The 27,816-nt window shown below is 48.7% G+C and overlaps 1 protein-coding gene across 3 annotated transcripts in view; it reads left to right on the top strand.

Annotated features, from left to right (window-relative positions):
* Window positions 1-23,840: 23,840 nt before the first annotated feature.
* Window positions 23,841-27,816, top strand: part of ATN1 (atrophin 1) — an 83,739-nt gene continuing 79,763 nt past the window's right edge. For 2 of the 3 annotated variants that reach the window (XM_082267373.1, XM_082267371.1), the window contains exon 1: window positions 23,969-24,325. The gene's annotated coding sequence lies outside the window, so the exon portion shown is untranslated. Of the gene's footprint in view, window positions 23,911-23,968; window positions 24,326-27,816 lie in introns of those variants that run through there. The other variant, XM_082267372.1, reaches the window with a different exon arrangement.

Genomic DNA, 27,816 nt, shown 5'->3' with positions numbered 1-27,816 from the left:
CCTCTTAGTTACCCTTATCAGCTTTGGGGTTTTATTTTTTGTTTGTTTGTTTTTTACCAATATTTTTGTTTTTTTGTTTTTTGTTTATTCCTAATGTCAGTGTTACACAAAACACAAAAAATATATTATTTACATTCTTTTAATTTTTTTCTCAATACATTCCATAGAAAATAAAATCATTTTTTGAAAAACGGTATTACCAAAAGAAAGTCAAAATGTTTAAAAAAAAAAAAAAAAAAAAAAAAAAAACATAGGTATTAATTTGTTAAGTACTGATAAAGTTATTGCCAAAAAAAAAACCCAGGTCCATATCTGGGATGTAAACCCTGCTCTGGTCCATGGACGGTGTACAATGTATGAGGGCTGAACTGGGAAACCACAATTGCAATTTTTTAAATAAAATACTTTTCTTCATATTTTTCTTATTTTTTTTTTTTTTTTTTTGGATCTCAGCGCTGCTCTGATTTCCTGCTGCCTCTTTCAGCCACTTCCTGTCTTGCGTCCTTTCACAGGACCGCATGTCTGATAGTGACAACTGTGCACTGCGCAATGTGCGTCAGCGCGGCCACTTGTATTTTCAATCAAAGGCACATGTGACACAGTGACAACATAAAATCACAATTGGGAGACAGTTGTCACCCCATAACAGGAAGTGCTTGAGCAAGAACCTTCATGGCAGTGTGACAACTCACTCAGCATTTGGGAGACAGGGACAGAGCGTTGTCACCCTATACAGGAAGAAGGTTATCACATTACAGCTACTAGATGGTGCTCTTAATCCTAGGTAATGAATTAAAGTGGTTGTAAACTCTAAAAAAAAGAAAAAATAAGTGCCCAACCACCCCACACCCCACACCTTACATGGTAATGCCATAATGTGCTATTATTAAAAAAGGAAGAAGGACCTTCATGGCAGAGTGACAACTCACTCCGTAATTGAAAGACAGGGACAGAGCGTTGTCACCCTATACAGAAAGAAGGACCTTCATGGCAGTGTGACAACTCACTCAGCAATTAGGAGACAGGGACAGAGCGTTGTCACCCTATACAGGAAGAAGGACCTTCATGGCAATGTGACAACTCACTCAGCAATTGGGAGACAGGGACAGAGCGTTGTCACCCTATACAGGAAGAAGGACCTTCATGGCAGTGTGACAACTCACTCAGCAATTGGGAGACACGGACAGAGCGTTGTCACCCTATACAGAAAGAAGGACCTTCATGGCAGTGTGACAACTCACTCAGCAATTGGGAGACAGGGACAGAGCGTTGTCACCCTATACAGGAAGAAGGACCTTCATGGCAGTGTGACAACTCACTCAGCAATTGGGAGACAGTGACAGAACGTTGTCACCCTATACAGGAAGAAGGACCTTCATGGCAGTGTGACAACTCACTCAGCAATTAGGAGACAGGGACAGAGCGTTGTCACCCTATACAGGAAGAAGGACCTTCATGGCAGTGTGACAACTCGCTCAGCATTTGGGAGACAGGGACAGAGCGTTGTCACCCTATACAGAAAGAAGGACCTTCATGGCAGTGTGACAACTCACTCAGCAATTGGGAGACAGGGACAGAGCGTTGTCACCCTATACAGGAAGAAGGACCTTCATGGCAGTGTGACAACTCACTCAGCAATTGGGAGACAGGGACAGAGCGTTGTCACCCTATACAGAAAGAAGGACCTTCATGGCAGTGTGACAACTCACTCAGCAATTGGGAGACAGGGACAGAGCGTTGTCACCCTATACAGGAAGAAGGACCTTCATGGCAGTGTGACAACTCGCTCAGCATTTGGGAGACAGGGACAGAGCGTTGTCACCCTATACAGGAAGAAGGACCTTCATGGCAGTGTGACAACTCGCTCAGCATTTGGGAGACAGGGACAGAGCGTTGTCACCCTATACAGGAAGAAGGACCTTCATGGCAGTGTGACAACTCACTCAGCAATTAGGAGACAGGGACAGAGCGTTGTTATCCTATACAGGAAGAAGGACCTTCATGGCAGTGTGACAACTCACTCAGCATTTGGGAGACAGTGACAGAGCGTTGTCACCCTATACAGGAAGAAGGACCTTCATGGCAGTGTGACAACTTACTCAGTAATTGGGAAACAGGGACAGAGCGTTGTCACCCTATACAGGAAGAAGGACCTTCATGGCAGTGTGACAACTCACTCAGCAATTAGGAGACAGGGACAGAGCGTTGTCACCCTATACAGGAAGAAGGACCTTCATAGCAGTGTGACAACTCACTCAGCAATTGGGAGACAGGGACAGAGCGTTGTCACCCTATACAGGAAGAAGGACCTTCATAGCAGTGTGACAACTCACTCAGCAATTGGGAGACAGGGACAGAGCGTTGTCACCCTATACAGGAAGAAGGACCTTCATGGCAGTGTGACAACTCACTCAGCAATTGGGAGACAGGGACAGAGCGTTGTCACCCTATACAGGAAGAAGGACCTTCATGGCAGTGTGACTACTCACTCAGTAATTGGGAGACAGGGACAGAGCGTTGTCACCCTATACAGGAAGAAGGACCTTCATGTTAGTGTGACAACTCACTCAGTAATTGGGAGTCAGGGATAGAGCATTGTCACCCTATACAGGAAGAAGGACTTTCATGGCAGTGTGACAACTCTCTCAGCAATTGGGAGACAGGGACAGTGTTGTCACCCTATACAAGAAAAAGGACCTTCATGGCAGTGTGACAACTCCCTCAGTAATTGGGAGACAGGGACAGAGCGTTGTCACCCTATACAGGAAGAAAGACCTTCATGGCAGTGTGACAACTCACTCAACAATTGGAAGACACGGACAGAGCGTTGTCACCCTATACAGGAAGAAGGACCTTTATGGCAGTGTGACAACTCACTCAGCAATTGGGAGACAGGGACAGAGCGTTGTCACCCTATACAGGAAGAAGGACCTTCATGGCAGTGTGACAACGTTTTCAGTAATTGGGAGACAGGGACCGAGTGTTGTCACCCTATAAAGAAAGAAGGACCTTCATGGCAATGTGACAACTCACTCAGCAATTGGGAGACACGGACAGAGCGTTGTCACCCTATACAGGAAGAAGGACCTTCATGGCAGTGTGACAACTCACTCAGCAATTGGGAGACACGGACAGAGCGTTGTCACCCTATACAAGAAAAAGGACCTTCATGGCAGTGTGACAACTCCCTCAGTAATTGGGAGACAGGGACAGAGCGTTGTCACCCTATACAGGAAGAAAGACCTTCATGGCAGTGTGACAACTCACTCAGCAATTGGGAGACAGGGACAGAGCGATGTCACCCTATACAAGAAAAAGGACCTTCATGGCAGTGTGACAACTCTCTCAGCAATTAGGAGACAGGGACAGAGCGTTGTCACCCTATACAGGAAGAAGGATCTTCATGGCAGTGTGACAACTCACTCAGAAATTGGGAGACAGGGACAGAGCGTTGTCACCCTATACAGGAAGAAGGACCTTCATGGCAGTGTGACAACTCACTCAACTATTGGGAGACAGGGACAGAGTGTTGTCAACCTATACAGGAAGAAGGACCTTTGTGGCAGTGTGACAACTCACTCAGCAATTGGGAGACACGGACAGAGCGTTGTCACCCTATACAGGAAGAAGGACCTTCTTGGCAGTGTGACAACTCACTCAGAAATTGGGAGACAGGGACAGAGCGTTGTCACCCTCTATAGGAAGAAGGACCTTCATGGCAGTGTGACAACTTGCTCAGTAATTGGGAGACACGGACAGAACGTTGTCACCCTATAAAGGAAGAAGGACCTTCATGGCAGTGTGACAACTCACTTAGTAATTGGGAGACAGGGACAGAGCGTTGTCACCCTATACAGGAAGAAGAACTTTCATGGCAGTGTGACAACTCACTCAGCAATTGGGAGACAGGGACAGAGCGTTGTCACCCTATACAGGAAGAAGAACTTTCATGGCAGTGTGACAACTCACTTAGTAATTGGGAGACAGGGACAGAGCGTTGTCACCCTATACAGGAAGAAGAACTTTCATGGCAGTGTGACAACTCACTCAGCAATTGGGAGACAGGGACAGAGCGTTGTCACCCTATACAGGAAGAAGAACTTTCATGGCAGTGTGACAACTCACTCAGCAATTGGGAGACAGGGACAGAGCGTTGTCACCCTATACAGGAAGAAGGAACTTTATGGCAGTGTGACAACTCACTAAGCAATTGGGAGACAGGGACAGAGCGTTGTCACCCTCTATAGGAAGAAGGACCTTAATGGCAGTGTGACAACTCACTCAACAAGTGGGAGACAAGGACAGAGCGTTGTCACCCTATACAGGAAGAAGGACCATAATGGCAGTGTGACAACTCACTCAACAAGTGGGAGACAGGGACAGAGCATTGTCACCCTATACAGGAAGAAGGACCTTCATGGCAGTGTGACAACTTGCTCAACAACTCGAAGACAGGGACAGAGCGTTGTCACCCTATACAGGAAGAAGAACTTTCATGGCAGTGTGACAACTCACTTAGTAATTGGGAGACAGGGACAAAGCGTTGCCACCCTATACAGGAAGAAGGACCTTTATGGCAGTGTGACAACTCACTCAACAAGTGGGAGACAGGGACAGAGCGTTGTCACCCTATACAGGAAGAAGGACCTTCATGGCAGTGTGACAACTTGCTCAACAACTCGAAGACAGGGACAGAGTGTTGTCACCCTATACAGGAAGAAGGACCTTCATGGCAGTGTGACAACTCACTCAGCAATTGGGAGACAGGGACAGAGCGTTGTCACCCTCTATAGGAAGAAGGGCCTTCATGGCAGTGTGACAACTCACTCAGCAATTGGGAGACAAGGACAGAGCGTTGTCACGCTATACAGGAAGAAGGACCTTCATGGCAGTGTGACAACTCTCTCAGCAATTGGGAGACAAGGACAGAGCGTTCTCACGCTATACAGGAAGAAGGACCTTCATGGCAGTGTGACAACTCTCTCAGCAATTGGGAGACAGGGACAGAGCGTTGTCACCCTCTATAGGAAGAAGGGCCTTCATGGCAGTGTGACAACTCACTCAGCAATTGGGAGACAGGGACAGAGTGTTGTCACCCTATACAGGAAGAAGGACCTTCATGGCAGTGTGACAACTCCCTCAGTAATTGGGAGACAGGGACAGAGCCAGGGGCGTAACTAGAACTTTCAGGGCCCAGGTGCAAGAAATCATGAAGGGCCCCCCCCAACACTGCCCTAAAACTCCTTCAAGACCCTCAACCTCTCACAGGCTTGTAAGGCCCCCTGGACACCGATGGGGTACATACAAAAAAAAAAAAAAACGACTGTATATACTTTATATATAATATTCTTTCATTAAAGGGAATGTGAACCTCTACAATCAATTTCTTTGATTTGCCTCCTTAGGATCGGTAAAATCAGACCTGGGGAATGAGACCAGTAATAGTGCTGGTGGGGAAAGGGGGGTATGGGATCAGTGGCGGCGGTGGTGGGGAGGGGGGAATGGGACCAGTAATAGTGCTGGTGGGGAAAGGGGTGTGTATGGGATCAGTGGCAGGACTGGTGGGGAGGGGGGAATGAGACCAGTAATAGTGCTGGTGGGGTAAGGGGGGGTATGGGATCAGTGGCAGGACTGGTGGGGAGGGGGGAATGGGACCAGTAATAGTGCTGGTGGGGAAAGGGGGGTATGGGATCAGTGGCGGCGGTGGTAGGGAGGGGGGAATGGGACCAGTAATAGTGCTGGAGGGGAAAGGGGGGGTATGGGATCAGTGGCGGCGGTGGTAGGGAGGGGGGAATGGGACCAGTAATAGTGCTGGTGGGGAAAGGGGGGTATGGGATCAGTGGCGGCGGTGGTAGGGAGGGGGGAATGGGACCAGTAATAGTGCTGGAGGGGAAAGGGGGGGTATGGGATCAGTGGCGGCGGTGGTAGGGAGGGGGGAATGGGACCAGTAATAGTGCTGGTGGGGAAAGGGGGGTATGGGATCAGTGGCGGCGGTGGTAGGGAGGGGGGAATGGGACCAGTAATAGTGCTGGAGGGGAAAGGGGGGGTATGGGATCAGTGGCGGCGGTGGTGGGGAGGGGGGAATGGGAACAGTAATAGTGCTGGTGGACTTAAGAAACACCTCCAAATTCACCCATAAAAGGCAAACAATTGCGCTCAGGAGTATAGGACAATGTTGCTACTTATATAGAAGTAATTATAGGTAATGAAATCATGTATAAATGTTGTAATATGAATTAGATCACACAATACAAAATAGAAAAATTATAGTAGCGCAGGAATGGTGGTACCTCCTAGCCACCTTTAAGGCTCTTTCACACGGGCGTTCCGATCAGATCGGCCTGTCATTGTTTTAGGCGGATCTGATTGGATGCCCCATTCAGCCCTATGGAGCAGCGGATGTCAGTGGTGACATGTCCGCTGACACCCGCTGCCATCCGCATCCGATCCTGTCCGTGAAATCCGGACGGATGGAAACCCTATTTTCCATCCGTCCTGGGGATCGGATCGGATGGGATCGGATGAGAACGGACAGGCGATCCGCTCTCATCTGATTCCCCATAGAGAGCAGCTGGGCTCTGACACCTCCCTCTCCGCACACAGAGCGGAGACGGAGCTGTCATCCGCCGGCTCAGCGGGGATCGGCGGATCGATCCCTGCTGAGCAGTGCATGGTCCGCAACGGAATGCGGACCGTGTGAAAGGGGCCTTACGTGTTTAAAGTAAATTGGGAAAACCGACTATAATATAATAACAGAATTACTGCGCACTTCAGCTTAAAATCATTTAAAAGTCCTTAAAAGTCCATAAACTCAAATGGGAAATAACTTGAAGCACACACACGTACATATATCTACACACATATAAACACACACACATACATAAACACACACATACATACACACACATACATATATAGATGCACATATGCACACACATACAGTACACACAAATACATACACACATACATACACACACATACAGTACACACACATACATACACACATACAGTACACACACATACATACACACACATACATACACACATACAGTACACACACATACAGCACACACACATACATACACACATACAGTACACACACATACAGTACACACACATACATACACACATACATACACACATACAGTACACACATACATACACACACATACATACACACATACAGTACACACACATACAGTACACACACAGTACACACACATACATACACACACATACATACACACACATACAGTACACACACATACAGTACACACACATACATACACACATACAGTACACACATACATACACACACATACATACACACATACAGTACACACACATACAGTACACACACAGTACACACACATACATACACACACATACAGTACACACAAATACATACATACGCACATACAGTACACACACATAGTACACACACATACAGTACACACACATACATACACACATACAGTACACACACATACATACACACATACATACACACATACAGTACACACATACATACACACATACAGTACACACATACATACACACACATACATACACACACATACATACACACATACATACACACATACAGTACACACATACATACACACACATACATACACACATACATACACACATACAGTACACACACATACAGTACACACACATACAGTACACACACAGTACACACACATACATACACACACATACAGTACACACAAATACATACATACATACATACGCACATACAGTACACACACATACAGTACACACACATACATACACACATACAGTACACACACATACATATACACATACACATACACACACACAGTACACACACATACATACACACACATACATACATACACATACAGTACACACAAATACATACATACATACATACATAGATGCACATATGCACACACATACAGTACACACAAATACATACACACATACATACACACACATACAGTACACACACATACATACACACATACAGTACACACAAATACATACACACATACATACACACACAGTACACACACAAATACATACATACATACACACACATACAGTACACACAAATACATACACATACATATATAGATGCACATATGCACACACATACATACATACATAAATGCACATACAGAAAGCCTTTTTAAAAAACGAGAGAGGACTGTACCTTCCTGCCGGGTATTGCACTGTAGGGGGAGGCAGAGAGCACAGCACACACTCTGGTTTCACTTTACATTGCTTCCAATGTTATGTGAGATCAGCTCCGTCGGGAAGATCGGGGAGCTCTCGGTCTCAGCTTCGCTTGTCGCTCCTCCTCTCAATACATACAGGGGGCCCTCTAAGGCCCCCTGTAGCATGGGGCCCGGTCGCCATGGCGACCCCTGCGACCCCTGTACGTCCGCCCCTGGACAGAGCGTTGTCACCCTATACAGGAAGAAGGACCTTTGTGGCAGTGTGACAACTCACTCAACTATTGGGAGACAGGGACAGAGTGTTGTCACCCTCTATAGGAAGAAGGACCTTAATGGCAGTGTGACAACTCACTCAACAATTGGAAGACAGGGACAGAGCGTTGTCACCCTATACAAGAAGAAGGACCTTCATGGCAGTGTGACAACTCGCTCAGCAATTAGAAGTCAGGGACAGAGCGTTGTCACCCTATACAGGAAGAAGGACCTTCATGGCAGTGTGACAACTCACTCAGTAATTGGGAGACAGGGACAGAGTGTTGTCACCCTATACAGGAAGAAGGACCTTCATGGCAGTGTGACAACTCGCTCAGCAATTGGAAGTCAGGGACAGAGCGTTGTCACCCTCTATAGCAGGGGTCTTCAAACTATGGCCCTCCAGTTGTTCAGGAACTACAATTCCCATCATGCCTAGTGATGTCTGTGAATGTCAGAGTTTTTCAATGCCTCATGGGATGTGTAGTCCTGCAACAGCTGGAGGGCCGTAGTTTGAGGATCCTTGCTCTATAGGAAGAAGGACCTTCATGGCAGTGTGACAACTCACTCAGCAATTGGGAGACAGAGACAGAGCGTTGTCACCCTATACAGGAAGAAGGACCTTCATGGCAGTGTGACAACTCACTCAGCAATTGGGAGACAGGGACAGATCGTTGTCACCCTATGCAGACAAAAGGACCTTCATAGCAGTGTGACAACTCACTCAGCAATTGGGAGACAGAGACAGAGCGTTGTCACCCTATACAGGAAGAAGGACCTTCATGGCAGTGTGACAACTCACTCAGCAATTGGGAGACAGGGACAGAGCTTTGTCACCCTATACAGGAAGAAGGACCTTCATGGCAATGTGACAACTTACTCAGCAATTGGGAGACAGGGACAGAGCGTTGTCACCCTCTATAGGAAGAAGGACCTTCATGGCAGTGTGACAACTCACTCAGCAATTGGGAGACAGGGACAGAGCGTTGTCACCCTATACAGGAAGAAGGACCTTCATGCCAGTGTGACAACTCACTCAGCAATTGGGAGACAGGGACAGAGCGTTGTCACCCTATACAGGAAGAAGGACCTTCATGGCAGCGTGACAACTCATTCAACAATTGGGAGACAGGGACAGAGCGTTGTCACCCTTTACAGTAAGAAGGACCTTCATGGCAGTGTGACAACTCACTCAGCAATTGGGAGACAGGGACAGAGCGTTGTCACCCTATACAGGAAGAAGGACCTTCATGGCAATGTGACAACTCACTCAGCAATCGGGAGACAGGGACAGAGCGTTGTCACCCTATACAGGAAGAGGGACCTTCATGGCAGTGTGACAACTCAATCAGCAATTGGGAGACAGGGACAGAGTGTTGTCACCCTATACAGGAAGAAGGACCTTCATGGCAGTGTGACAACTCGCTCAGCAATTGGAAAACAGGGACAGAGCGTTGTCACCCTATACAGGAAGAAGGACCTTCATGGCAGTGTGACAACCTAATTAGCAATTGGAAGACAGGGACAGAGCGTTGTCACCCTATACAGGAAGAAGGACCTTCATGGCAATGTGACAACTCACTCAGCAATTGGGAGACAGGGACAGAGCGTTGTCACCCTACACAGGAAGAAGGACCTTCATGGCAGTGTGACAACTCACTTAGTAATTGGGAGACAGGGACAGAACGTTGTCACCCTATACAGGAAGAAGGACCTTCATGCCAATGTGACAACTCACTCAGCAATTGGGAGACAGGGACAGAGCGTTGTCACCCTATACAGGAAGAAGGACCTTCATGGCAGTGTGACAACTCACTCAGCAATTGGGAGACAGGGACAGAGCGTTGTCACCCTCTATAGGAAGAAGGACCTTCATGGCAGTGTGACAACTCACTCAGCAATTGGGAGACAGGGACAGAGCGTTGTCACCCTATACAGGAAGAAGGAACATCATGGCAGTGTGACAACTCACTCAGCAATTGGTAGACAGGGACAGAGCGTTGTCACCCTATACAGGAAGAAGGACCTTCATGGCAGTGTGACAACTCACTCAGCAATTGGGAGACAGGGACAGAGCGTTGTCACCCTAAACAGGAAGAAGGTCCTTCATGGCAGTGTGACAACTCACTCAGCAATTGGGAGACACGGACAGAGCGTTGTCACCCTATACAGGAAGAAGGACCTTTGTGGCAGTGTGACAACTCACTCAACTATTGGGAGACAGGGACAGAGTGTTGTCACCCTATACAGGAAGAAGGTCCTTCATGGCAGTGTGACAACTCACTAAGCAATTGGGAGACAGGGACAGAGCGTTGTCACCCTCTATAGGAAGAAGGACCTTAATGGCAGTGTGACAACTCACTCAACAATTGGAAGACAGGGACAGAGCGTTGTCACCCTATACAAGAAGAAGGACCTTCATGGCAGTGTGACAACTCGCTCAGCAATTAGAAGTCAGGGACAGAGCGTTGTCACCCTATACAGGAAGAAGGACCTTCATGACAGTGTGACAACTCGCTCAGCAATTGGAAGACAGGGACAGAGCGTTGTCACCCTATACAGGAAGAAGGACCTTCATGGCAGTGTGACAACTCACTCAGTAATTGGGAGACAGGGACAGAGTGTTGTCACCCTATACAGGAAGAAGGACCTTCATGGCAGTGTGACAACTCGCTCAGCAATTGGAAGTCAGGGACAGAGCGTTGTCACCCTCTATAGCAGGGGTCTTCAAACTATGGCCCTCCAGTTGTTCAGGAACTACAATTCCCATCATGCCTAGTGATGTCTGTGAATGTCAGAGTTTTTCAATGCCTCATGGGATGTGTAGTCCTGCAACAGCTGGAGGGCCGTAGTTTGAGGATCCTTGCTCTATAGGAAGAAGGACCTTCATGGCAGTGTGACAACTCACTCAGCAATTGGGAGACAGAGACAGAGCGTTGTCACCCTATACAGGAAGAAGGACCTTCATGGCAGTGTGACAACTCACTCAGCAATTGGGAGACAGGGACAGATCGTTGTCACCCTATGCAGACAAAAGGACCTTCATAGCAGTGTGACAACTCACTCAGCAATTGGGAGACAGAGACAGAGCGTTGTCACCCTATACAGGAAGAAGGACCTTCATGGCAGTGTGACAACTCACTCAGCAATTGGGAGACAGGGACAGAGCTTTGTCACCCTATACAGGAAGAAGGACCTTCATGGCAATGTGACAACTTACTCAGCAATTGGGAGACAGGGACAGAGCGTTGTCACCCTCTATAGGAAGAAGGACCTTCATGGCAGTGTGACAACTCACTCAGCAATTGGGAGACAGGGACAGAGCGTTGTCACCCTATACAGGAAGAAGGACCTTCATGCCAGTGTGACAACTCACTCAGCAATTGGGAGACAGGGACAGAGCGTTGTCACCCTATACAGGAAGAAGGACCTTCATGGCAGCGTGACAACTCATTCAACAATTGGGAGACAGGGACAGAGCGTTGTCACCCTTTACAGTAAGAAGGACCTTCATGGCAGTGTGACAACTCACTCAGCAATTGGGAGACAGGGACAGAGCGTTGTCACCCTATACAGGAAGAAGGACCTTCATGGCAATGTGACAACTCACTCAGCAATCGGGAGACAGGGACAGAGCGTTGTCACCCTATACAGGAAGAGGGACCTTCATGGCAGTGTGACAACTCAATCAGCAATTGGGAGACAGGGACAGAGTGTTGTCACCCTATACAGGAAGAAGGACCTTCATGGCAGTGTGACAACTCGCTCAGCAATTGGAAAACAGGGACAGAGCGTTGTCACCCTATACAGGAAGAAGGACCTTCATGGCAGTGTGACAACCTAATTAGCAATTGGAAGACAGGGACAGAGCGTTGTCACCCTATACAGGAAGAAGGACCTTCATGGCAATGTGACAACTCACTCAGCAATTGGGAGACAGGGACAGAGCGTTGTCACCCTACACAGGAAGAAGGACCTTCATGGCAGTGTGACAACTCACTTAGTAATTGGGAGACAGGGACAGAACGTTGTCACCCTATACAGGAAGAAGGACCTTCATGCCAATGTGACAACTCACTCAGCAATTGGGAGACAGGGACAGAGCGTTGTCACCCTATACAGGAAGAAGGACCTTCATGGCAGTGTGACAACTCACTCAGCAATTGGGAGACAGGGACAGAGCGTTGTCACCCTCTATAGGAAGAAGGACCTTCATGGCAGTGTGACAACTCACTCAGCAATTGGGAGACAGGGACAGAGCGTTGTCACCCTATACAGGAAGAAGGAACATCATGGCAGTGTGACAACTCACTCAGCAATTGGTAGACAGGGACAGAGCGTTGTCACCCTATACAGGAAGAAGGACCTTCATGGCAGTGTGACAACTCACTCAGCAATTGGGAGACAGGGACAGAGCGTTGTCACCCTAAACAGGAAGAAGGTCCTTCATGGCAGTGTGACAACTCACTCAGCAATTGGGAGACACGGACAGAGCGTTGTCACCCTATACAGGAAGAAGGACCTTCATGGCAGTGTGACAACTCACTCAGCAATTGGGAGACAGGGACAGAGCGTTGTCACCCTATACAGGAAGAAGGACCTTCATGGCAGTGTGACAACTCACTCAGTAATTGGAAGACAGGGACAGTGCGTTGTCACCCTATACAGGAAGAAGGACCTTCATGGCAATGTGACAACTCACTAAGGAATTAGGAGACAGGGACAGAGCGTTGTCACCCTATACAGGAAGAAGGACCTGCATGGCAGTGTGACAACTCACTCAGTAATTGGAAGACAGGGACAGAGCGTTGTCACCCTATACAGGAAGAAGGGCCTTCATGGCAGTGTGACAACTCACTCAGCAATTGGGACACAGGGACAGAACGTTGTCACCCTATACAGGAAGAAGGACCTTCATGGCAGTGTGACAACTCACTCAGTAATTGGAAGACACGGACAGAGCGTTGTCACCCTATACAGGAAGAAGGGCCTTCATGGCAGTGTGACAACTCACTCAGCAATTGGGAGACAGGGACAGAGCGTTGTCACCCTATACAGGAAGAAGGACCTTCATGGCAGTGTGACAACTCACTCAGTAATTGGGAGACAGGGACAGAGCGTTGTCACCCTATACAGGAAGGACCTTCATGGCAGTGTGACAACTTGCTCAACAACTCGAAGACAGGGACAGAGCGTTATCACCCTATACAGGAAGAAGGACCTTCATGGCAGTGTGACAACTCACTCAGTAATTGGAAGACAGGGACAGAGCGTTGTCACCCTATACAGGATGAAGGACCTTCATGGCAGTGTGACTACTCACTCAGCAATTGGGAGATAGGGACAGAGCGTTGTCACCCTATACAGGAAGATGGGGATTCTGATGGAAGGGGGTTTTGATGGGGATTCTGATGGAAGGGGGGCTTCTGATGTATGGGGGGGGGCTGTGATGGGGATTCTGATGTAAGGGGGGTTTCGATAAGGATTCTGATGGAAGGGGGGCTTCGATGGGGATTCTGATGTAAGGGGGCTTCAATGGGGATTCTGATGGAAGGGGGGCTTCAATAAGGATTCTGATGGAAGGGGGGCTTCGATGGGGATTCTGATGGAAGTGGGGCTTCGATGGGGATTTTGATGTAAGGGGGGCTTCGATGTGGATTCTGATGGAAGGGGGGCTTTGATGGGGATTCTGATGGAAGGGGGGCTTCTGATGTGGATTCTGATGGAAGGGGGGCTTTAATGGGGATTCTGATGGAAGGGGGCCTTGATGGGGACCCTGATGTAAGGGGGCTTTGATGGGTATTCTGATGTAAGGGGGGCTTCGATAAGGATTCTGATGTAAGGGGGGTTTCAATGGAGATTCTGATGTAAGGGGGGCTTTGATGGGGATTCTGATGTAAGGGGGGCTTTGATGGGGATTCTGATGGAAGGGGGGCTTTCATGAGGATTCTGAAGTAAGGGGGCTTTGATGGGGATTCTGATGGAAGGGGGGCTTCAAGGGAGATTCTGATGTAAGGGGGCTTCGATGGGGATTCTGATGGAAAGGGGGCTACGATGGGGATTCTGATGGAAGGGGGGCTTTGATGGGGATTCTGATGGAAGGGGGGCTTCGATGGAGATTCTGATGGAAGGGGGGCTTTGATGGGGATTCTGATGGAAGGGGGGCTTTGATGGAGATTCTGATGGAAGGGGGGCTTTGATGGGGATTCTGATGGAAGGGGGGCTTTGATGGGGATTCTGATGGAAGGGGGGCTTTGATGGGGATTCTGATGGAAGGGGGGCTTTGATGGGGATTCTGATGGAAGGGGGCCTTGATGGGGACCCTGATGTAAGGGGGCTTTGATGAGGATTCTGATGTAAGGGGGGTTTCGATAAGGATTCTGATGGAAGGGGGGCTTCAAGAGAGATTCTGATGTAAGGGGGCTTCGATGGGGATTCTGATGGAAGGGGGGCTTCGATGTGGATTCTGATGGAAGGGGGGCTTTGATGGGGATTCTGATGGAAGGGGGACTTTGATGGGGATTCTGATGGAAGGGGGGCTTTGGTGGGGATTCTGATGGAAGGGGGGCTTCTGATGTGGCTTCTGATGGAAGGGGGGCTTTGATGTGGATTCTGATGGAAGGGGGGCTTTGATGGGGATTCTGATGGAAGGGGGGCTTCAATGGGGATTCCGATGGAAGGGGGGCTTCTGATGTGGATTCTGATGGAATGGGGGGCTTTGATGTGCATTCTGATGGAAGGGGGGCTTTGATGGGGATTCTGAAGGAAGGGGGACTTCGATGGGGATTCTGAAGGAAGGGGGGCTTTGATGGGGATTCTGATGTAAGGGGGGCTTTGATAAGGATCCTGATGGAAGGGGGGCTTCAATGGAGATTCTGATGTAAGGGGGCTTTGATTGGGATTCTGATGGAAGGGGGGCTTCTGATGTATGGGGGGCTTTGATGGGGATTGTGAAGGAAGGGGGCTTTGATATAATAGCTTTCTGAATGCAGAAGTTTCGGTGCCTCACACCTGCAGGATATAATAGCTTTCTGAATGCAAGAGTTTCGGTGCCTCACACCTGCAGGATATAATAGCTTTCTGAATGCAAGAGTTTCGGTGCCTCACACCTGCAGGATATAATAGCTTTCTGAATGCAGGAGTTTCGGTGCCTCACACCTGCAGGATATAATAGCTTTCTGAATGCAGGAGTTTCGGTGCCTCACACCTGCAGGATATAATAGCTTTCTGAATGCAAGAGTTTCGGTGCCTCACACCTGCAGAATATAATAGCTTTCTGAATGCAGAAGTTTCGGTGCCTCACACCTGCAGGATATAATAAAGGTCTATGGCAAAGCGCAGCTAACCCAGGAAAGTTGCAGAAGCCCTGCGCTTCACCCGCGGTGCAGGTAAACTGTAGCACATCAGTATGAAAGCACCCTTATCGGGAACTCAGAACAGTAAGATGTCATTACATTTGCAGTTTGGGGGGTGGTAAACCCCCATAGTTAAGACGTTTTTACTACCCTGCGCCAACCACACCCCCTTTAGCTGCAGTGACGGGGGGGGGGGGGGTACACATGTCGTAGGTGCAGCAGGAGTTCTACTCCCTGCCATGGTCGGTGGGCGTAGCACCTGCCAGGCACGACCCATTCAAGTGAATGAGGCTGCTATGCGAGCGCCCAGCAGCCTTGTGCAGCACAGCAAATGAGGGGTTAAATCAGGCAGCATTGTGTTGCTTTCCCACCCCCTGATTTAACCCCTTGGACCCCGCAGAAGCATGCAGTTGCGGGGAACTTGCAGAGTGGCCCCCATTTACATGAATGAGTGGTGATTGGCAGGCGGCAGCACCCACCAAAACCAATTCCTGCTGCGCCATTTGTGTGCATCTCTGGCTGCTGCCTCAGCAGCTGGGGCCCCTTTCACACTTGTGCGACTTGGGACTGCAAAGTCGCATGAAAAGTCGTGCCCCATGATTTCCAATGAGGACCGTTCATATCTGTGCGACTTCTAAGTAGTCCCTGCACTACATTGGTCTGACTTTGATACAACGAGGTCCTTAGACCTCAAGATTACACAGGCGTTGCTCCAAGTTGCATCGAAGCCGCGTCAAAGTCGCACCACTTTTAGGTGGTATAAGTGTCAAAGGGGCTTTAAGGAGGTAGAGACTGGGCTGCTGTTAGAAATCAGGGGGCCCCGTACAGCCTACCTGACCCGCTCCCCATAATGAAGAGATCCCTTGTACCCTGCAGGAGGAAGACGGGAAGAGCTGCATATGAGGGGGGGCCAGAAGTAGGGGGAAGGAATTTGCCTATAGGAGGGGTGATCGGTGCTGCGGGGGGCATTTATTAGAACAGATGCCCTGTAGTTACCCCCTGCAGCAGCTGGTGGGGGAAGGAGATAAAGCCTTCAGCTGCTGCAGGGAAAGCCATACAGGGGATCGGTTCCTGTAATCCCCCCCACCACCTGTCACCTCCTCCTGTCAATGATCAAATCCTTAATATTGCAGCCCCCCCCCCCCCTGAACTGATGGGACCTTGGCCCCGTATAGGGAGACTGGTGGTATTGGTAGGGATTGGGGGGTGGTAAAAGCATGACTCAACTGCAGGAGTTTACCACCACCCCAACTTTACGCAGGGGTTTTTACCACCACCTGTCACCCCCCCTCCTTTCCATGATCCAATCCTTAACGCTGCCTAAACCCCCCCCCCCCCCCCGCTGAACTGATGGGACCTGAGCCCCGTACAATGGGACTGGTGGTACTGGTAGGGGTTGTGGTGTAGTGAAAGCATGACTCAGCCGCATGAGTTTACCACCACCCCAACTTTACGCAGGGGTTTACCACCCACCTGTCACCTCCTCCAGTCCATGATCCAGTCCTTACCGCTGTGTGCCCCCCCCCCCCCCCTGAACTGGTGGGACCTTGGCCCCGTATAGGGAGACTGGTGGTACTGGTAGGGATTGGGGGGTGGTAAAAGCATGACTCAACCGCAGGAGTTTACCACCACCCCAACTTTACGCAGGGGTTTACCACCACCTGTCACCTGTTCCTGTCCATGATCCAGTCCTTACCGCTGTGTGCCCCCCCCCCCCTGCTGAACTGATGGGACCTGGTGGTACAGGTAGGGCTTGGGGTGGTAAAAGCACGACTCAACCGCAGGAGTTTACCACCACTCCAACTTTACGCCGCTGCTGAAACAAACTAAGGGGCTCCTTCACAAGTGCTCCTCTGAAAAGCGATCCAAGTGTGTGACAGGTGATATGTTGCTTTCTCTCCACCTGATTTGAACCCGTGATTGCGGTGCAATGTACACACCATTGTGACACGGTAGTACGGCAATTAGAGATAAATATCAGGTGTGGGGGGGGTGTGACTCTCCCTCCCCCCCCCCGGTGATCTCTGACTCCTCCCATGTTCTTCAGGTAGACTCCCCCCCCACCCCCCCGCTATAAATGAGAATCCGGAGATATGGAATAGAAACATTGTAGCTGGGAGGATTTCCCGGGAAAGATGGAGGTCTGTGCAGAATCCGGGGGGGGATGGGAGGGATGTCACAGACATTTAAATGAGGGTGTTACAGTCTGGGGGGGGGGGTACATTTAGGGATGAAGACGACATCTCTAATCTATTTTCCTTTAGCGGCGTACAATCCACACGGAGGAGACGTCAGCACAGACGGGGGATGGGGGGGGGGTTTATTGCCGGGGGGCCCTGTTCTGGGTGACACTGAGCACCGACGCCGTGCTAAAAATACAGAATCACCGTTATCCCGATCCGATGTGACGAGTCCGGATTATTCATGGAAGAGCCGATTCTATTCTACCTTCGGTCCCCCTTTATTACTGCAACAGAGACATGAAAGGAGGAATCTGATTGGTGGAAGCGGGCGCCAGGAAAATCGACACCAAACAACATCCTTATCCTCCAAAATGAATCTACGCACATCCAAAACTTCATATCCCAACCCCCGTATATATATATATATATATATACACTATATTACCAAAAGTATTGGGACGCCTCTCTATATACACTATATTACCAAAAGTATTGGGGCGCCTCTCTATATACACTATATTACCAAAAGTATTGGGACCCCTCTCTATATACACTATATTACCAAATGTATTGGGACCCCTCTCTATATACACTATATTACCAAAAGTATTGGGACGCCTCTCTATATACACTATATTACCAAAAGTATTGGGACACCTCTCTATATACACTATATTACCAAAAGTATTGGGACCCCTCTCTATATACTATATTACCAAAAGTATTGGGACGCTTCTCTATATACTCTATATGACCAAAAGTATTGGGACGCCTCTCTATATACACTATATTACCAAAAGTATTGGGACCCCTCTCTATATACACTATATTACCAAAAGTATTGGGACGCTTCTCTATATACACTATATTACCAAAAGTATTGGGACCCCTCTCTATATACACTATATTACCAAAAGTATTGGGACCCCTCTCTATATACTCTATATCAGTGGTTCTCAACTCCGGTCCTCGGGACCCACCAACAGGCCAGGTTTGCAAGATAACTAAATTACATCACAGGTGATCTCATTTGCTGCTCAGTGATTGCAGTATTCTAGTCTGCATCCCCCAAGGTAATACTTAAAATCTGGCCTGTTAGTGGGTCCCGAGGACCGGAATTGAGAACCACTGCAATATGACCAAATGTATTGGGACCCCTCTCTATATACTCTATATTACCAAAAGTATTGGGACGCCTCTCTATATATACACTATATTACCAAAAGTATTGGGACGCCTCTCTATATACACTATATTACCAAAAGTATTGGGACGCCTCTCTATATACACTATATTACCAAAAGTATTGGGACGCCTCTCTCTATATACACTATATTACCAAAAGTATTGGGACGCCTCTCTATATACACTATATTACCAAAAGTATTGGGACCCCTCTCTATATACACTATATTACCAAAAGTATTGGGACCCCTCTCTATATATTCTATATTACCAAAAGTATTGGGACACCTCTCTATATACACTATATCACCAAAAGTATTGGGACGCCTCTCTATATACACTATATTACCAAAAGTATTGGGACGCTTCTCTATATACACTATATTACCAAAAGTATTGGGACGCCTCTCTATATACACTATATTACCAAAAGTATTGGGACGCCTCTCTATATACACTATATTACCAAAAGTATTGGGACCCCTCTCTATATACACTATATTACCAAAAGTATTGGGACGCCTGCCTTTACACACACATGAACTTTAATGGCATCCCAGTCTTAGTTCGTAGGGTTCAATATTGAGTTGGCCGCCCTTTGCAGCTATAACAGCTTCAACTCTTCTGGGAAGGCCGTCCACAAGGTTTAGGAGTGTCTATGGGAATGTTTCACCATTCTCCTGGAAGCGCATTCGTGAGGTCAGGCACTGATGTTGGACGAGAAGGCCAGGTTTGCAGTCTGCACTATAATTCATCCCAAAGGTGTTCTACTGGGTTGAGATGCCGGCCAGTCAAGTTCCTCCACCCCAAACTCGCTCATCCATGTCTTTATGGACCTTGCTTTGAGCACTGGTCCAAATCATGTGGTGGAGGGGGGGATTATGGCAAGGGGTTCATTTTCAGGGGTTGGGCTTGGCCCCTTAGTTCCAGGGAAGGGAACTCTTAAGGCAGGGGTCTTCAAACTATGGCCTTCCAGTTGTTCAGGAACTACAATTCCCATCATGCCTAGTCATGCCTGTGAATGTCAGAGTTTCACAATACCTCATGGAATGTGTAGTTCCGCAACATCTGGGGGGGCAGTCGTTTGAGGATCCCTGTTTTAAGGCGTCAGCATACCAAGACATTTTGGACAATTTCATGCTCCCAACTTTTTTCCCTACAAATAGAGCTTTCTTTTGGGGGTATTCGATCGCCTCTGGGTTTTTTCTTTTTTTGCTAAACAAATAAAAAAAGACCGAAAATTTTGATGAGCGAGTTTGGGGTGGAGGAAGTTGACTGGCCTGCAGGAAGGGGACATCCCCAAACTCCTCCCACAAAGTTGGGAGCATGAAATCGTCCAACATTTTTGAAAGTATTCCTAAATAAATAAAAGAAAAATTAAAAAAAAAAATTCATGTTTTTTTATAACATTTTTCAGACAGGCAATTTTTCTCCTTGACTGATAGGCAGCGCTGAAGGGCACTGATAGGTGGCACTGATGCGCCCTGATGAGATGGCACTGGTGGGCACTGATCAGCAGCACTGATAGGTGGCAGTGATGGGCACTGATAGGCAGCACTGACAGTTGGCATTGATAGGCGGCACTGAAGGGCACTGATAGGTGACACTAATAGGCAGAACTAAAGGGCACTGATAGGTGGCACAGATGCACACTGATGAGACAGCAGTGGTGCGCACTGTTAGGCAGCCCTGATATTTGGCACTGATTGGGCACTGATTAGCAGCACTGATAGGTGGCAGTGATGGGCACTGATAGGCAGCATTGACGGTTGGCACTGATAGGCAGCACTAAAGGACACAGACAGGTGGCACTGATGAGACGGCACTGAAAGGGAGCACTGATAGGGGGCACGGATGCGCACTGATGAGACGGCACTCATGAGGCAGCACTGATAGGCACTGATAGGCGGCACTGATAGGCAGGACTGATAGGCAGGACTGAAGGGCACTGATAGGCGGCACTGATAGGCAGGACTGAAGGGCACTGATAGGCAGCTCTGAAGGGCACTGATGAGATTGCACCGATAGGCCGCACTGAAGGGAACTGATAGGTGGCACAGATGCGCACTTATGAGACGGCACTGGTGGGCTTTGATAGGCAGCACTGAAGGGTACTAATCGGCAGCACTAATAGGTGGCAGTGATTGGCACTGATAGGCAGCAGACATTTGGCATTGAGAGGTGGTACCTAAGGGGACTGATAGGCGGCACTGGTGGGCACTGATAGGTGGCACTGACCAGCAGCACTGATAAGTGGCAATGATGGACACTGAAGGGCACTGTTAGTGCTGCCTAACAGTTGGCATTGATAGGTGGCACTTAAGGGCTTTAATAGATGGGACTGAGATCGATGTATGATTAGATCCAATCAGTTGAATCTGGTAACAATCGAATAGCCATCACTTCCTTTTTGATCGCTTTTGAATCAATTTCAATCAAAAGTGATCAAACTGAGTTGATTGGCCGGGGCAGAATATTATCGATCGTTTTGCATCGATTGGTAGGACGGAGATACTTTACGGGGAATTTATCGGAAACCAGAGCAGAGAGAATCCAGAGCGACCAATCAGCTTCTATCTTTCATTTTCAAAGCTTAACCGAAAAAGCTAAAGATAGAAACTGATTGGTCGCCCACTCTTCTCTCTGCTCCAGTTCCGATAAATTCCCACGTTTGTATGTTGATGGACCAATCAGAGACATGATCGATGAGTTACAATCGTATCTTAGCTATCGATTGAAATCCACTCCCCTGTGTTTAACATATCGATCGAATGGGTTGGCGACTATAAATTGATTAATCCTATTGGAAGAGATCAATGGGAAACTATATCGATCATTTATCGAAGTGTGTACGGTCACCATAAAGGATATTGTACAATCGGATTGTATAGTGTATGGCCAGCTGAAAGGAGATTGACTATTTCTATTTGAAGAGATCGATCGGAAAGGAAATCGATCATTTATTGAAGTGTGTACAGCCACCATAAAGGAGCTTATACAATCAGATTATATGAGTATGGCCAACCTAAAGGAGGAGATCATACAGACAGATTGTATAGTGTGTGGTCAGTTTAAAAGAGATTGATTGTTCCTATTGAAAGAGATCGATCAGAAAAGAAATTGATTATTTAGCAAAGCGCGTCCTGCCACAATAGAGGAGCCTATACAATCAGATTGTACAGTGTATGGCCAGCTTAAAGGAGATTTTCCAAGCGGATTGAGCGGCGGTGAAGATCCAAGAGGTGGCGGCAATGAGAGTCCAGGTGGGGGCGGTAGCCAGGTGGTGGGAGCGGTGTGGATCCAGGCGGTGATGGCTACAAGGATCCAGGTGGTGGCAAGGATCCCGGCAGCAGAAGTGGAGAGGATCCAGGCAGCGGCGAGGATCCAGGCAGTGGGGGCGAGGATCCAGGCAGCGGCGAGGATCCTGGCCCTGGCGGTGGTGAGCAACCAGGCGGCAGCGAGGATCCAGTCGGCAGCGAGGATCCAGGTGGTGGAAGCAGCGAGGATCCAGGCGGCGGTGGCAAGGATCCAGGCAGTGGAAGCGGCAAGGATCCAGGCGGTGGAAGCAGCGAGGATCCAGGCGGCGGTGGCGAGAATCCAGACGGTGGAAGCGACGAGGATCCAGGCGGTGGAAGTGGCGAGGATCCAGGCGGAGAGGATCCAGGCAGTGGAAGCGGCGAGGATCCAGGCAGGGAGGATACAGGCAGTGGAAGCGACAAGGATCCAGGCGGCGGTGGCAAGGATCCAGGTAACGGTGGCAAGGCTCTAGGCGGTGAAAGCGACAAGGATCCAGGCGGTGGAAGCGCGAGGATCCAGGCGGAAGCGGCGAGGATCTAGGCGGTTGAAGCGGCGAGGATCCAGATGGCGAGGATCCAGGCAGTGGAAGCGACGAGGATCCAGGATTCAGGTGGTGGAAGCGGCGAGGATCCAAGTGGAAGCGGCGAGGATCCAGGCAGCAGCGACGAGGATCCAGGCGGTGGAAGCGGTGAGGATCCAGGTGGCGAGGATCCAGGCAGTGGAAGCGACGAGGATACAGGATCCAGGCGGTGGAAGCGGCCAGGTTTCAGGCGGCGGTGGCAAGGATCTAGGCAGTGGAAGCGACAAGGATCCAGGCAGTGGAAGTACGAGGATCCAGGCGGTGGAAGCGCGAGGATCCAGGCGGTGGAAGCGCGAGGATCCAGGCAGAAGCCATGAGGATCCAGGCGGTGGAAGCAACGAGGATCCAGAATCCAGGCGGTGGAAGCGCGAGGATCCAGGCGAAAGCGCCGAGGATCCAGACAGTGGAAGCGGCGAGGATCCAGGCGGTGGAAGCGACGAGGATCCAGGCAGTGAACGCAGCACTCTTAGCACACACACAGTTACTTTCTCTCCAGTCCTGCGGATAGATCCAACCTCCCCCCCCCCCTTTTGTGCTAGAAAGTACAGGAAGAGAGGGGGGGAGGGGGGAGGGGGGGAGGAGGAGGGGGAGCTGCGAAGGCGACACTCTGTCACTGTGACCTCTCCCCCCTCCCTCCCCCCTCTGCTATTCCCAATTAAAGGGATATCCCCCCCAAAACCCAACACTTTTTCTTTCTTTTTTTTCGCAGCCTCCATTTTCCGCCCCAGATCGCGTCTTCGCTTTCGCTCGCCTTTCGAAGGGGAAAAAAACGTAGGAAAGAAGAAGGAGGAAAGAGACAAGAGTCAGCCAGACGCAGAGAAAGAGAGGAGGTGACCACAGAGGAGGAGGAGGAGGAGCCAGCAGGAGGATGATGGGGGGGGTTGGGAGGGAGAGGAGGTTAAAAAAATTTTCGTCTTTTGTGGGATTTTCACTGCACAACGGATAAAAAAAAAAGGAAAAAAAAGAAAGAAAAAAGAAAAAGGTTTTTCTATCGTGGGCGCCGCGTCGCCGGCTGCTTTTTGCTCTCTTCCGATCCTCTCTCGGCCTGCAGGGAATCCTCCAATCGCCATGATCCATCGGGGCTCCGGAGGCGATGTTGGGTCCGGCCCCGGACGGCGAGCCTCTCCGAACGCTCCTGGAATGCTGCAGGTTTAAAGGAGAGGGGGGAGAACGCCGCGGCTCCATTCCCAACGCAAACCCCCCCTGCCGCCGCCGCCGCCGGGGCACCTACGTCTCTTTTGTTAGGTGGGTGACGCTGTGTTTGTTCTGGATCCTTCCACGGGGGGTTCATGGGAAAGCTGAGGTTTGCACGCACACACACACACACATGTGAAGCCGACCCATCCAGAGGGGTTAAACACACGCGCGCACACACACGCGCACTCGCTGTGCACACACACCACGGGGCACACGCCATGCATGAGGTCACCGGAACGCATGTACGAGACATCGAACACATACAAAGGTTCACACGTACGTACACACCCCCTACTGTGGGATCTCTGCACACACCCCCCCCCCCCCCCCCACCACCAGCACACTTCTCTGTCTAGCGCCCACATAGGCAGTCATGCAGTACACACGAATCGTTCGTTCGCACATTAGCGCGCAGCCGTCGCTAATTCTGCCGCAAAACATCTTTGTCATATACACACTTTTAAAGGGTCACTGATGTAATTGCGAGGTCATAGCTGTATACACTCCTCATTCTGTGTGCGATAATCCCGTATCGACCAATCAGAATTCAGTATTAATAACCTGTGTGTGTCATCGCTGTACGAACTCATAGAAGGCGATTTCTTTATAAGAGAGACCAATTAGAATGCAGCATTAATAACCTGTTACATGTGTGTGTCGTCGCTGTATGAACTCGCACGAGGCGATCCTTTATACAAGCGACCAATCAGAATTCAGCGTTAATAGCGCGCTACATGTATGTAGGTGATCCTTCGTAAGAGCGACCAATCAGGATTCAGTATTAATAACCTGTGTGTGTCATCGCTGTAGGAACTCATTCAAGGCGATCTTTCATACGAGCGACCAATCAGAATTTAGCATTAATGCACGCTACATGTATGTAGGCGATCCTTCGTAAAAGCGACCAATCAGAATTCAATATTAATAACCTGTTACGTGTGTGTGTGTGTCATCGCTGTATGAACTCATTCAAGGCGATCTTTCATACGAGCGACCAATCAGAATTCAGCGTTAATAGCGCGCTACATGTATGTAGGCGATCTTTCGTAAGAACGACCAATCAGAATTCAGCATTAATAATCTGTTACGTGTGTGTGTCATCACTGTATGAACTTGCACGAGGCGATCCTTTATACAAGTGACCAATCAGAACTCAGCGTTAATAGCGCGTTACGTGTGTGTCTGTCATCGCTGTATGAACTCATGCAAGGGTGATCCTTCGTAAAAGCGACCAATCAGAATTCACTGTTAATAGCGCCTTACATGTGTTTGTCGTCGCTGTATGAGCTCATCCATAATAACAGCCACCAATCAGAATTGATCACTTCGCAGCGTCGGCTTCTGTGCGGTTGCTTCGTGTTGTGGATCGTTTTGGCATGCCGTAACTGAATGAGCCCATTTCTGCATGGCGGCGGCGGGTCGCCCGTTAAATTAGAACGCTGTCAGGTCTACGGACGCTATTAGGGCGTTGTGATGTATCGATGGGAAGGGAATCGGGGTTTTGGGGGTTAATTGGTTTATATGATGCAAATATTGAAAAGAAAGGGGTGCGCTGATTAGGTGAAAGGCTGCAACCAGATGATAGGATGTGTTGATGTTTAAAAGTGATGGTGCGCTTTTCTTAAATGTGAAAAATCATATATTGACCAATATATAACAAAATTGGGAAAAAACCAACTCAAAATCACAGTATTAGGTGAATAGGTGTAAAATAAACAAACATAATGATCAAATAACACTCGATGTGACTTTTCAAATAAACATTGAAATAAAAGTCCATTGAATAATGTGATCCAAAATGTGAAAAAATGGTGAAGAAAATCCAATTAAAAATCAAGGTGATGATGTAGTGTTCCCTCCACCGGGTGAAATGCCTCCTTACCTGGCGGAAAGAAGGTAAGTGCCTGATAATGATATTCTAATAAGGAATCGGTGCTCTATTTCCACCTGCACACGTGCACGGTCACCCAGGTGATAAATAAATACAAGCCTCTTACCAGATTTAAGAGACAATCAAGCCTCTAATTATCCTGATCATGAGGATGCTTCTTTAACACCATAGATGGATGAAATCATTCACACTTTCTTCCCTCTGTATATACCAACATGTATCTCCTATCCTTTTGGGGTGATGGACTCCCCGCGATGTTCCAACGTACATAAAAGAATGGATGGGACTAATAGTGCATTACCTTTTGTATGCAATTTATTATTATACAGATTTACACTTACAGTTAGGTTGAAAGTTCGGGCAGAAAATCAATTATTGACAGGCTGAGGATCTCTAGGTGCATCGGGTCCGGCTGCAGCACGGACCGCCGATGACGCAATGACGGCACGCCTCCCTCCTGACGCGTTTCCTCCAATAGGGCTTCAACTTGAGATGGGAGATGGGAAGCACTGGGCTGTAACGACCAATCAGAATGTGCGTCCCACTGATTTGACTGCGTTAAGGAACGTTTGATTGGTTGCCATGGTTGGCGGTTCCGTGTTGGATGATCCTGCGGTGTGTATGAGGCTTGCTGTGCTGTGAGTGTTTATTGTTATTATTATTTTATCAATATTATTGTTATTGTATTCTGTCATCATAATTGTATCAATATTATTATTTTGTATCATTATATTATGTATAGAATGTATACAATGTATCTATTTATTCTATCCAATGGTGATTGATACACTTTAAACTCTTGAGCTCATTTACACCAAAACCATGCGCTTTCCCTCACCGACCTTTTGCAGACGCACGCGGGTACCCCTAAATCCTAATAGCACCCCCATGTGTCTAGCAAACGCACGCGGGTACCGCTAAATCCTAATAGCACCCCCATGTGTCTAGCAAACGCACGCGGGTACCCCTAAATCCTAATAGCACCCCATGTGTCTAGCAAACGCACGCGGGTACCCCTAAATCCTAATAGCACCCCCTTGTGTCTAGCAAACACACGCGGGTACCCCTAAATCCTAATAGCACCCCCATGTGTCTAGCAAACGCACGTGGGTACCCCTAAATCCTAATAGCACCCCCTTGTGTCTAGCAAACACACGCGGGTACCCCTAAATCCTAATAGCACCCCCCATGTGTCTAGCAAACGCACACGGGTACCCCTAAATCCTAATAGCACCCCCATGTGTCTAGCAAACACACGCGGGTACCCCTAAATCCTAATAGCACCCCATGTGTCTAGCAAATGCACGTGGGTACCCCTAAATCCTAATAGCACCCCCTTGTGTCTAGCAAACACACGCGGGTACCCCTAAATCCTAATAGCACCCCCTTGTGTCTAGCAAACACACGCGGGTACCCCTAAATCCTAATAGCACCCCCATGTGTCTAGCAAACACACGCGGGTACCCCTAAATCCTAATAGCACCCCCTTGTGTCTAGCAAACACATGCGGGTACCCCTAAATCCTAATAGCACCCCCCATGTGTCTAGCAAACGCACACGGGTACCCCTAAATCCTAATAGCACCCCCCATGTGTCTAGCAAACGCACACGGGTACCCCTAAATCCTAATAGCACCCCCATGTGTCTA

Source organism: Pelophylax lessonae, assembly GCF_965119305.1.
Source record: "Pelophylax lessonae genome assembly, chromosome: 9".
Taxonomy (NCBI): domain Eukaryota; kingdom Metazoa; phylum Chordata; class Amphibia; order Anura; family Ranidae; genus Pelophylax; species Pelophylax lessonae.
The sequence above is the reverse complement of the archived record's forward strand: the minus strand, read 5'-3'. Positions and strand labels throughout refer to the sequence as shown.